This window comes from Scylla paramamosain, chromosome 36 (genome assembly GCF_035594125.1).
Source record: "Scylla paramamosain isolate STU-SP2022 chromosome 36, ASM3559412v1, whole genome shotgun sequence".
Taxonomy (NCBI): domain Eukaryota; kingdom Metazoa; phylum Arthropoda; class Malacostraca; order Decapoda; family Portunidae; genus Scylla; species Scylla paramamosain.
This window is the reverse complement of record NC_087186.1, coordinates 15,540,972-15,549,407: the sequence shown is the minus strand read 5'-3', so window position 1 is coordinate 15,549,407 and position 8,436 is coordinate 15,540,972.

Here is an 8,436-nt window from a genome sequence, read left to right as displayed (position 1 = left end):
TAACTTCCGCGTCACCGTTTTTTATCATAAGTGCTTTATCGCGGCTTTACATTGTGTATAGGAGTGCACACAACTCACTTCCCCTTCCCCTCACTCATAAAAACTCCCTTCACATCCCCTCACCTCCCCTCACTTCCCCTCACTTCGTTTACTTTCTCATGTCTCTCCTCTCCATCATCGTGTTTTTCATCATTTCTATATCTGTCTCTCGTCCTTCCTCCTCCCCTTTCTCTCCCCTCGCCCATCCTTCCCCCCTCCCCGCTCCCCCTCCCCCCTCCCCGAGTGTTACGTCGAAGGGGACGCTCTGAGATGGATGATTGGAGTACTTTGTTTGTGATGAATCCAAAGTCAAGCAAGAGTGTCTGTGAGTGCGTCCAGAACACCTTCCTCTCGCCCCAAGGTGTTGAAGATTACATCCTCCTCCTCCTCCTCCTCATACTCATCCTCCTTCCCTCCCTCCTTCCTTCCTTCCCTCCCTTCCCTTCCCGCATACCAAAAAAAAAAAAGTCTATATTTAAAGCATTAACGAGATTATCTTTATTATGTTGGTATTTGTTCATCTCTAAAAAAAAATAATAGTAATAATAAACAAGTGGAAACAATCTCACAGCAGCTCTCGGAAGATGAGGGAAAAAAATATTATAACAGCAGGAAATATATATATGATGTAACATATCCTTCAAGATCTTTCTCTCTCCCGGCATCACTAACGTTAGAATATGACTCCTAAGCCTTTCTTGCCACACTCACCGCACCTCACTCACCGCTGGCCAGTGCGTGCGGCGAGTCCTCTCACCAAGTGTTGGAACAGAAGAGGAGACAGATAGCGAAAGATAAAAACAGAGAGAGAGAGAGAGAGAGAGAGAGAGAGAGAGAGAGAGAGAGAGAGAGAGAGAGAGAGAGAGAGAGAGAGAGAGAGAGAGAGAGAGAGAGAGAGAGAGAGAGAGAGAGAGAGAGAGAGAGAGAGAGAGAGAGAGAGAGAGAGAGAGAGAGAGAGGATCTGTGTTCTGTGCGATGTCAAAATTGAAGTCAGCTGTTCCTGCGGAGTGGCCGGGAGGTGGCACGGCGCCGCTCCCGCTGAGGTGGCGAGGTGGATGGCGCAGGATGGCGCAGCCCCGGGAGCGGAGGCAGCGGTGGATGGCCGGCCAGACAGGCAGACAATCACAGTGCCAAGGAGAGAGAGCATCAGGTCCCACACGCTTCATCACCCTCCCACCCACTCACTCCACACCTCCCCAACATTTGTTATGCTCCCAGATATATTTTTAGACCGGTAGAGGCGTCGGATAAGTCACGTTTGCGGGCGCGGCCGGCCGGCGGAGGCGAGGCCGGCCGCTGCCCAGGGAGGTTTGCCAATCGTACGCACACGATACATCTTTCAATAGGAATAGAGTTGTGGCAGTTTATAACTCAATATTTTTCCTAAAAGATGTACTGTATAAGCTATAAAATATTTTTGATAGATTCTTCCAGGAAGAAGCTATTAACGCACTATCCCGTAGTCTTCATTTTAACGAAATGTTACTTTTCTGGTCAACAGTTTGAAGTCTTGTGTATTTCTTAGGCATATTAAGGTATTACTACTCATTGTATTAACTCCATCATCGACACGAGTCATGGTAACATGTTTTGTTGTTGTACGTGTCAGGTAGATTATTAAATTGTATTCAGGGGAGGGAAAACATTACTGTTTGGATCATATGCTGAGTTCAGCGTCACTCTTGGTGCTGTCCAGAGCTGCCTCCCAGACCCTGCCCTCAGTGTCGGCGGCTGACACCCCCTTCCCCTTGCCCCGCCCTGCCCCGCCCCGCCCCGCCCCGCCCCGCCCCCTGCCTCGCTTTCCCCCTCTGCCTCGTCAGGCGGCTCACTAACCTCCCCCACATCATTATCCTCAACGTTATTTTTTTCTCTCCTTATCGTCACCATCATACTCGTGACACTTCCCGCTGCGTGTGATGCTTGGACGCTCGGCGGCGGCGGGAAGCAGCGGGCGAGACTCGCGGCCAGACGCTGGTCAGCAGGCAGGCAGACAGACAGACAGACAGCGTCCAGGTGGGCAGTAGACAGTAGCGGCAGACTGAGGCGTGTGTGGCACGTGTCGTTGTGAGAACAGGCCAGTGGGCGTGGGAGACCGAGTGTTGCGCCGCGGCGTCCTGGCGCGGCGTGGGGACCTCAGGGGCGCCGGGCCGCGTGTTGTGCGCGAGTGTCACGAGCAGCAGAATGCTTCAAAAGAATGATAAGCAATCGTAATTTCATCTTCCACGTTCCTGATGTCAACCCTGGTGGAATTCCTCATCCTTGATTGAAGGACGTGCAGCTGTGCCGCCCTCCCTGGCGGTGCCGGCGGGACGGCCACCAGCAGGCTGCCAGGGCGCGAGGACTTGGCACCAACACAAAGGCAGAGACAAGTGGTGTCAAATTGACATCCAGGAGAATGTTGGCAACTCAGGGACCATCTCTTCCCTTCTCTTTTGTTCGGCGTCTAAAATGCATATTATCAAATTTGTCTCATTTCAGCGCGTGGAGTGTAGGGGCTGGCGGAGGACCATCGCGCCGCGCGGGATCAGAGCGAGGCCCGTCTAGACTGCCTGAGGTCGTCTGCTCGTAACACTTTCCCGTAATCAGCCATTCGTTTGCTTTCCAGGCCAAGGATTGGCGACGAGCACCTCGACGCTGGCCTTTCTAATTGGGAGGGAAACTTTACCTAAAACATTATTGTACCTGAGACTTGAGTTCTCGAGTAATTAGATGTTGAATTACGTAACGGTTTACGGTGTCCACGTGTCCCGCAGCGTGCAGGCGTCGTCCAGGCCCCGCGCCGCCTGGACACGGTCGTCTGAACGATAATCAAAATATTGGAAACGAACGAATGCGGTGGTGAGCGAGGCGCCTCCGTCACCCGCGGCGGGAGTTGGCGGTCCGTTGTGGAGTCACGTGTATGACAAACATTCATTTCTTTCCCCGCGTGCTGTTCCGCCACGCGTCCTCGTCGTCGCGGCGCGTCGTGCCGGGACCACAGGCCGCCACTTAAACACAACCATGATCAAAAGTGTGACTCGAGGCCGTCCGACAGAAATATTTTGTCCAGAGAAGCCCTCCTCCGGGCGGCCACTGATCGTCCGCCTCGGGGGAGCGGGGAAGGGGGGAGGGGGGAGCGGAGTCAGCCGAGGCCCTTTTTAAAGCGGCGGAGGACGAGGTGTTGTGTCCAGAAGTGTTTTACTTCCATCTGCAATCATCTGCGTGAGACGTGCTGTCGCGGTGCTCCAGTGAGGCGACGTGGAGAGAGAGAGAGAGAGAGAGAGAGAGAGAGAGAGAGAGAGAGAGAGAGAGAGAGAGAGAGAGAGAGAGAGAGAGAGAGAGAGAGAGAGAGAGGACGCAGACGGGAGGCGAGTCGCTCTTTATCAAAACGCCCGGAGCTTTCTGACCAGCCATTGAGTGCCTTACCAATCTTGTCTTCGCCGGGGGGCTGCAGCCTCAGATCACGCCCCTCTTGGCCTAGTCGCAGTAGGGATGGCTGAGTCTTGCTCCGGGCCGCTCCCTTGCTCCTCCTCCTCCTCCTCGGCTGTTGGCGCTGCGGTTCGTTCCACCTTGAGTGTCAGGGTCATATGTTGTCAGTCAGTCCCTGTAGCCCTGTTTTGTATACGTTCAGTTCAGGAGCCCGACCCTCGGCCCGCCCCCTGCCCTGGCGCGCCCCTGGGACTCCCGCTGGCGACGCAGATGGGGAAAAGGGGGCGGGATGGGGGAGTACCAGCCACCTTACAGCCCCGTCATCGAACACCCCGTCAAGCCTCCCTCCCTCCCCCTGCCCCCCGCCCCCTCACCCACCACCAGTTACTATTTCATACACCATCAGATAAGTTCGTATAAATCCCCATTCAAGTTTGTTCGTTTTTTTTCTCTAATTTTTCTTTTAGTTTCCGTTTGTCAATGTTTTCTTTCTTATGATAATGATAATAATAATAAAGAGAAGCTCGTTGATATATGAATAAAATGTTTATATAAAGTTACAGATGCGAGTATTATATATTCATCATCACCTAAACACCTTCATTATTCCACTGAAGGTTCACTTGATTCAGATAAGCTAGTGGTATATCCTCGTGAGTGAGAGAGAGAGAGAGAGTGCGTGCGTGCGTGTGTGCGTGCGTTGCCAGTTACTTTAAGCAGTGGCTTCATAATGCTATATTTTATACATTTAATTCATTACAGTAAACAAATATAATGAGTGACATCACCTTCCTCTTATCTGAGCTTTGGCTGTCTTGGGAGTCTCCCTCACCACCACCACCACCACCACCACCACTACCATTACCATTACCTCCACCACCACCTACACCATCACCACCACCACCACTACGCCGCTGCAACATCCACCAGCACAACCTTCACCATCACCACCTCGCACCACCACCACGCACCACCACAAGCACCACCTTCATCACATCACCACCGCCATAGACTTTCCCTCTGTACCTCCTTACTCTTCACCGTGCCTCCTCCTTCCTCCTCCACCTTCCTCCACATCACCAGAGCAGAGGATCACCACCACTCACCACCACCACCAGTAACAGACATCACGTAGTTGCGCAGAGCATTGGCGGGAGATCCCAAGACTGCGCAAGACTCCCTGTGGACTTCGCTGGGTATAATTAGCCGAAGTCACCCTCCATAGTCATTCATCCTCAGCCGTGATAAGTCAATGTAGCAGCGTACGTCAAACTTTAAAGGAAAACTAAAGTGTGGGTGAAACACAGCTCCCGTGCCGCCGCTTGGCTCGTGGGTCCTGATTACTTGACACCCCGTGAGGTCAAAAAGGTCAACTCGTAGGGTCACGTGGGCGTTTCTTCCTCTCAGAGCTTGTGCAATCTCAGGCCTCTCGACGTCGCCACGGACATCCACTCCTCAAATCAAACCGAAAAGAAGAATAAGGAAATGTTCAAGGGAGTTATCGGTGCAAGGAAACGTTTGTGCTGAGGCAGTGGTACGTTTGCTCTCAGGAACGTTTCTGAGGGATCTTTCGGAAACGTTCAAGTGAGGGACCTATCATTGGCTCGGCACACGTTTTCTTTCATTACTGACTTCACTCATTTGTCATTTGTGTCTCGTTTTCTCTCAGTAACTATTCGGGTAGTGCCAATGAGTTATCGCCGATTTATTTATTTTTTTCTGCCTCAAAATGCGAACATGCGATTGATTTGTTCTTTGCTTACGTTTCCAAGTGTCTGTCGCGCTCAAAACATCGGAGAAAAATAATCGGGGTCTTTTCGCTTGAGTTCCCCCAACCCTCTAAGCCTCGCGTCGGGGTTCAGATGTCCAGTAGCTTGTATTTTCCGGTAGGCAGACAGCAGCGGAGCACACGAGGGTTGTAACCTTAACTAAACTCATTACAAAACAAAACGTCTGAACTGGATTCTCTTCATTTCCATCTCATTTTCTTGCGTTATCGAAATGTTAACACGAAAAAGTGAACAAAAAAAAAATACAAAAAAAAAGTATATAAGTAAATAAATAAAAGAACCTGCATACTTAAACTTAACCTAAAAAGCTCAAATAATCAAGGACATTTTTAGCCTATAAAGCACAGACAGATAAATCCTTCCGAAATATATATATTATATTAATGTTCCGAGAGAATCATCCTACACATCCTCAGTCATGTCCTCGACCTCTCCAGGCGATGAAAGTGGCACCTAGCGCACATTTTCTCCCCCTGGTCAACTGAGCTCAGCCTCACTCACCTGGGGGCCACCAAAGGGCGTCTCAGCCTCGACACGCCCTGGAGAACTCGACGGTGTTGAAGAGGTTCGAACGCTTTGAACGCCCTGTAGAGTCTCGAACACCTTATAGACACCTTTTGGGATCTCCTGACGGCGTGGCTGACGGAGGGGACGTTCTCTGGTGGCCTCCGGGACTTGTTAACCTCCCCCTCCTGTTACCTGACTATGGGACCCACATACGGCATCACCAGCTCTGTCTTGTAACATACCCGTGACATTTGTTTTGTACGTACATATAGATCTGTACATAGAACAAATATAAATGTTGTTGATAGGACAGTTGAGAAATAAAGAGAATTTTAACAGATTAATTTGGATGCTCTTTTCATAATGTCCTGGATTTTTTTTTTCTCGTCCTATTTTTATTTATTTTTTACTTATTTTTTTAATTATTTTTATTTTTATTTTCGTAAAGCCTGTGAGTGTGTGTGTGTGTGTGTGTGTGTGTGTGTGTGTGTGTGTGTGTGTGTGTGTGTGTGTGTGTGTGTGTGTGTGTGTGTTGGTATGGTAGCTATAGTAGGATTGCAGTAGTAGTAGTAGTAGTGGCAGTAGTAGTAATAGTAGTAGTCGCTGCCTACACACACACACACACACACACACACACACACACACACACACACACACACACACACACACACACACACACACACACTAGAATACATCAGACCACTCACGCTGCATAGTACAGGACACACAAACACATGAAGCAGCAGCAACCACTCACCAGGAACTCATAGTAAACATTTAATCTCAGAGGCGTAAGAACAAGAACAAGAACAATAACCAAAAAAAAGAAAAACAATGTCACGCCTGTTGTTATTTTTACTCCTTGTTCTTTCAATATTAAACAACATTCTGCAACTTTAAACTCCTGCAATGCGACCTAACCTGTTTTCTTTTGTTAGTGACTCGCCAGACATGCAGCTCAATACATTCCTACGTTTTTTTTTTTTTTTTTTTTTTTTTGCAAGTTGGTAAAAGTTGATAAAAGAAAATATTTTAAAAACTCACACAATCCTAATCTTTCCTGAAGCAAAAGCCGCGTTCAGTCACTGGTAAGGCGGCCAGCCAATCAGCTTCCTTCGTGAGCTTCAGCCAGCCAATGATCTTCGTGTTATGAGAATGAACGCGGCTTTATTTATTTACTTTTATTTATTTATTTATTTTTTTTTTTTTGCGTTTAGCTTCAATGGACCAGATAAATCTCAGTGTTAATGAAATTGTTATTGATGTTATTGTCTTGTTTTATACCCTTCCTATTTCCATAACGTCATTGTAATTACCTGCTAATCTTTCGAAACTTCATGAAGAGGTGAACATCCTATGCTTGTAACTCTGAATAGGTAGTAGGTATAGATGAACGAATACTTTGTACAAATAGGGCTGATTGTTTTTTGTACCTTCCCTTAAGTCACCTTCTTCCTTTCCTCTGTTTGTTGTTTCTTCCTCAGAGTATAGAAAAGTTAGTTGGTTTCAGACTTATTTATTTATTTATTATTATCTTTAGCTTCATATGACTAAGACTGCAATTACTTATTTCCCTTAAGCTTTCAAATATCCATCATTAACAAGTGTCAGTCAGTATTAAGTCATTCCATCTACTTTTTGGAGGAGATAAACACACACACACACACACACACCTGCCATTCTTCACACCTGTTTTTTTTTTCATTTCAGTATCCACACGTGTTTCTATACCTGTCATTCTTCACAGCTCTCTACATCTGTCACTCCACCTACACCTGCCACTTCACACCTCTACACCTATCACTCCACACCTGTCTCTAAACCTGCCTCTCCCAGCGCCTCATCTCGCCGGCCTCGTCCTCTCAGGTATGTTTCTGAGCCCACAAAGTGAATGAATATATGAATATCTTGTGAATATAATGAAATGGACTTGTATCTCTCTCTCTCTCTCTCTCTCTCTCTCTCTCTCTCTCTCTCTCTCTCTCTCTCTCTCTCTCTCTCTCTCTCTCTCTCTCTCTCTCTCTCTCTCTCATTCACTTTTCATTATTTTAAGGAATCTTGTTTTTTCTCATATTTTTCTTTTTTTTACTATTATTTTCCCGCAATTCACTTTTATTTTCTTTTGTTTTCCTTCACAGTTTAATTTTCCACGTTTTATTGCGCGGTGTTATTCGTATTTTCTTTTTTTTCTCTCCTCGCTTCGTAAAGTTTTTTTTTCTTTTTGTTCCTTTTATTGCATTCCTTTAACGTTATTCCACTCTTGTGACTATATACATGCATAATAACTTACTTTTTTTTTATGTGTGTGTGGTTTTTGTGTTGTTTTTTTTATCTCCCCTGTTTTCCTCATTTATTTTCCCTTAGTGCATCTTCTCTGCTTATCCTCCTCCATCATGTTTCTTCATCATGCACCATTCCAGTTTTCCTAAGGACTCGTATTTTCATCTCTCTCCATTTCTTTGTTTCCACAGTTTACCTTCTCTTAGTCAATCTCCTCCATATTTTCCTCATTTATTCATTTCATCACGTATCACTCCAGTTTTAATCTCCCTTCGTTTCTTTGTGTACTTTACTTACTCTCCGTTAACGCATCTTTCTCATTTGTTTTTGTCTTTTGTCGTCTTCCTCTGCCGCCATCAACGCGTCACTTCACCGCTACAGGAACAGGACAAGACGGCAGGATAAGGCTGGA